This window comes from Alosa sapidissima, chromosome 22 (genome assembly GCF_018492685.1).
Source record: "Alosa sapidissima isolate fAloSap1 chromosome 22, fAloSap1.pri, whole genome shotgun sequence".
NCBI lineage: Eukaryota > Metazoa > Chordata > Actinopteri > Clupeiformes > Clupeidae > Alosa > Alosa sapidissima.
Window position 1 is genome coordinate 3,254,112 of NC_055978.1, and position 5,000 is coordinate 3,259,111.

Genomic DNA, 5,000 nt, shown 5'->3' on the forward strand with positions numbered 1-5,000 from the left:
AGGGGGAGATCTTAGCAATATAGCAGTTTTCCCATTGACAACAATGTAACGGCTAACTAGCTTTACTTTGGGCTTTGGATCTTGTGTATGACTCTAACTCTCAACCAATCAAATCACTTTTCTGATTAGCTGTGGGGTGCACTCTGACTCACAACCAATCAAATCACTTCTCTGATGAGCTGTGGGGGTGCACTCACACTCTGGGGTGTCATCATCATGTTCTCCAGAAACTCTGCAAACGGATGTACTCTACAGATCAAAAACACACACACACACACACACAGAGATAAGATCTGGCCCACATCTGCATTTAGGGGCAGATCGACTCTTCGGGGGCAAATTCCTTGAATTTCCCCTGGGGATCAATAAAGTATCTATCTATCTATCTATCTATCTATCTAAATACAGTCTATTTTTGTCAGGGCAGGTAGACTCTTCATAAACAAATAGCCCTGTTGAGGGCAGATGGATTATTCTCCTCGTCCTTGAGGTGCGTGCTAGTAGTGGGATCGATTTGAGGGGTCTCAGGTCATCAATCATTCACTGACAACTCATACTGTATTCCACCCTCGGCGCATCGATTGGCATTTAACCAGACACGACTACAGTAAGCTTGCATGCAGCACAACTGCGCTAACAGTGAGAACATCTATTTGCAAGTCATGACCTTGCTGCCTCTGCATCCCACAGCTGTCCTGACTCACGGATCATCCATAATACCCATGATCCAGTGCACCACCATATGCTGCACACCAGCGAACCAAGAGCTCTGCCCTGCTAGCATACTCAACATGGACCTGCCTTATTCCTAACCGTGTGTGTGTGTGTGTGTGTGTGTGTGTGTGTGTGTGTGTGTGTGTGTATGTATGTGTGTGTGTGTGTGTGAGAGTGTGTGTGTTTATGTGTGTATATGGTGTATATGTGTGTGTATGTACATGTTTCTATATGTTAGTGCATGTTTGTATGCATGTGTGTGTGTGTGTTTGTGTGTGTGTGTATTATGTGTGTATATAGTGTATATGTGTGTGTATGTACTGTACATGTTAATATATGTTAGTGCATGTTTGTGTGCGCGTGTGTGTGCTTGACTAGATGCCTCTAAAACACTCATGTGAGTTGTGCTTGCTTATGGGGAGTGTGACAAACAGAGAGAGTTTAAAAGAAGCCTCGCACCCACACACACACACACACACACACACACACACACACACTGATGATGAAACAAGACTGAGCTACTCAGATGTGTTTGCGAATTGGGGACTGTAACAAACAGACAAACAGGGGGAGTCTAAGAGACCTTGCATAAGCCTCATGCATTGTTGAGTCATTTGGCTGACAAAGGTGCCATCTGCTTGCAGATGCCATAAGCTTCTCTCACAGGCCAACACACGTGCACACACACACACAACACACACACACACACACACTAGCTACTCTCACAGGCCAACACCTGTGGCATGCAGACCCATCATTATGAATAGACATCCTGAGTCCTGCCACATCCACACACACACACACACACACACACACACACACACAATGGCATGCAGACCCATCATTATGAATAGACATCCTGAGTCTTGCCACATCCACACACACAGCCAGATGGCACCAACAACACCACTGACATAGACAATCTGATTCTTAATACAGTATGGATATTCTGATTCTTAACATGGAGATTCTGATTCTCATTCATGACACTCATTCACACAGAACACCTCACCTTACCTTACTATGCACAGAGAATCACAGGCTCAGTCCCTGTCTCAGTCATTGCAAGCGCCTCTGATTGATTAATCACCACTATGTGGATGCTGTTTTTAGAATTGATTTAGATTAAGTGTTAGTTAGTATAATTTGTATTTTAGTATATTTAGCATATTCTTTATCTTCTACTGTCCTTATTGCTTAGTTGTGTTTTTATATTATATACTTTAATTACTCTTTCTGCTGTTAAAGAATGTGTTCGTGTTGTCTGTATGCTGCTGAGACCTTGAATTTCCCCTGGGGATCAATAAAGTATCTATCTATCTATCTTAACATGGAGATTCTGATTCCTACTTTGGTAATGGGTAATGCAATCAGAAACTAGATGTACCGCATAGCGGTACAAAATATGACCGCCGCTCAGTCCTGTACATCCATTCCGCGAAAATAAATCATATAAATGAATTTGTCTCCATCTTCTGCTCCATCCCCCACTCTTGAAACTTTTGTGTATGCTTGTTTGGAATGTGTGTTTGCGGGCTGCACACAAGTAGCCTACTGGCGCTGCAAAGGTGAATAGATTTGTAGCACTTGCCAAAAAATTTGTAGCATTGTTATAAAACCTTTAAAATATCTAAACAATCACAAGTAGGGCAGTTCATCACAGTCCATCCATTGCAACTGGACTGATGAAAGGTACACCTGTAGGCTACATTGTATTTGGGAAAAGCAGAAGGTAGCAGAGCTATTCTAAATGCAAAAATGCATAGAGGGAGTTATGACAAAACCGTGACTGTTAACAAACTATAAGCTATATAAGGTAGGCCCTATGCTAGGCCTATTACACAACATAAATTGTCACTAGGCTATGCTGGCGACCCAAATAAAATCTCCTTTGGGAACCAATGGCTTACAGTATCAAGCCGACTTAAGCGGTCACCTCTTAGCATAAAGTTAATAGTTTTGCATATCAGTAGTAATACATTTCACGCAGCTGTGTGAATCACGGAAAGCGACACTTCTAAATGGAACCCAACCCACTGTACAGTAGCTCAAGGTCTATGGCTAAAGCAGCCATAATGAAAGCGTTATTATTGTTTGGATACAATCCGATTTCGACTCCCCTCTCACACCCTAAACACGCACTTTGAACAAACAAAAAACGTCTCACGGTATAGCCATAGGCAAAACTGTATTGGACCGGTGTAACGTTGGTACTAAATCATCCATCGCAAAGAATGATTTTTGTAGCACGTGCAACAAATATGTTAGGTACAGCCCTGCCCTGGAGGCTGGATACATCTCTCAACGTGCGCTCTAAAACATTTGGTTTAAATGGAGATGTAGATCACTGGTGCGTTAATAAATCTACATTGCGGCGAGTTGACACAAATTATTCACTTTGACGAATTTATGTAGTTTCAGTCCTAGTTACTTTACTTTGAGCCATGCTCTTCCTTACTTGAATCACCTTTTAAATTAGAGGATTGAAGTAGCCCATATGGGTGTTTGGGAATGAACGTTGACTCAGATGCAGAGACTTTGAGCTAAATGTCCCAGCCCGGTGTTTAGGATGCATCATCAGGTTCTTTCAGGTAGCCTATATTTTCCATTAGAAAACCATCACGTAGCGAACGTGTTGTGGCTAACTCACTTAGCTCCTGTTAGTAGCCTAGGTTATAGTTATAAGCAAATGAGATGACAGTCGAAAGATGCAATTAGTGCTGTTATCAATGTTCTTGGTAGCCTATAACCGCATTTATGGTTTTCTACAAATACATCAATAATCAAATTGGCCTCTATCACTCAACCAATGCTAACGGTAACATTATTTTACCTACTCTAGGCTATTGATATAATTTAAGATTAACGTAGCCTACCTGCAGTAAAAACAAGCATGTCCGATTAACATTCGCAGATTGATTTCGGCTTAAAGAAGAAATGGGAATTACATGTCATGCAGAAATCATCCTACCCTTATTAGACTTTCTCAGCGGTAAACTAGTCTTGTCCTTGTAGGAAGCGCAGTGTCTTTCCAACCCACTTTAGATTAACTTCCAACAAAATTACGTCTCACTGCAACGATGCGCCATCTGGTGGACAAACGACTATGTGACGCCAATACTGGAAATGCAGCCAAATTATTATTATGATGAATATTTGGTTTTCCTTTAATCCTACTGAATTTGTAATTATGTATCGGCCGTTGTAATTGCCAATACTGATGGTATGTGCGTACCTGTGTGTGTGTGTGTGTGCGTGTGTATATGTGTGCACCACCATCTACAGGCGTAGATGAGTGTACAGTCACTAAATGTACACATAACTTAATTTTTTCAGACCCCCCCATGGATGAAATTCTACGAAACGTGGCATACCCCCAGAGAATGTCAGGCTAATCATACACATAAAATTTGGTGCAGTTCTGAACATCTTAACTGAAGAGAGTGGCGATTAAAGCAGAATGATATTTCATTTTGTTTTTTACTGGGGGGGGGGGGGGGTGCAAATCACAAATGAGTGATTATGGGCTAGGTTGATGTGGGCCTATATGCAGTTGTTTGATTGCACGCATGTTTGCATTTTGCAAGGTCTATTTTCTTACATCTGTCTGTCCCGCCTTCAACACTTTACATATTGCCTTCAGCGCTGCGCAGCCTCAGGTCAGCTCACTTCACTTGATCAGTTCTTGGCGAACGGTAGTGTCACACAAAGTTAGCTAAACTGCTAGAATGAGCAACAAAAAACAAGCATCTTTAGCAGGTCACTGGTCAGAGTGTTCGAGAGCCGCTGTAGAGATTTCTTACAGAAAAAAAGTCACCGCTGCACATTTTAGTGATGAGGACTGGGTGTCAAAACTCGCTTACCTGTGTGGCATATTCGGGTTGCTTAATTACCTGTCATCAACCTGTCACTCCAGGGGAGAATGACGACTGTCTTTAAACTGGCAGATAAAGTCGCTGCATTTAAAGCCAAGCTTGATTTGTGGGGACGAATGGGGACGGGGTGTATTTGATATGTTCCAAACAGTAGTGGGGGGTTTTGGGAGAGACTGAGGCAGGGCCCTTTCTCTCGCAGCGTGATCACCTTGTTGCCGCTTTCAAATAAGTTTGAGCGTTACTTCCCATCCTCTAAAGATCCACGGCAAACCAATGAGTGGGTCCGCAACCCATTTGTCAATATCCCGAATAGTCATAACTTGTCAGCGCAGGAGGAAGAGCAGTTGATCGAAATTGCAAATGACGTGGTCTTAAGAGTGTGTATAAGGAAACCTCTCTGGCGGGTTTTTG

The 5,000-nt window shown here is 42.4% G+C and overlaps 1 protein-coding gene across 5 annotated transcripts in view; it reads right to left on the bottom strand.

The window, feature by feature from the left end:
• LOC121696856 (copine-8) overlaps positions 1-5,000 on the bottom strand; it is a 161,565-nt gene that overhangs the window by 35,704 nt on the left and 120,861 nt on the right. The gene's annotated exons all lie outside the window — the stretch shown is intronic.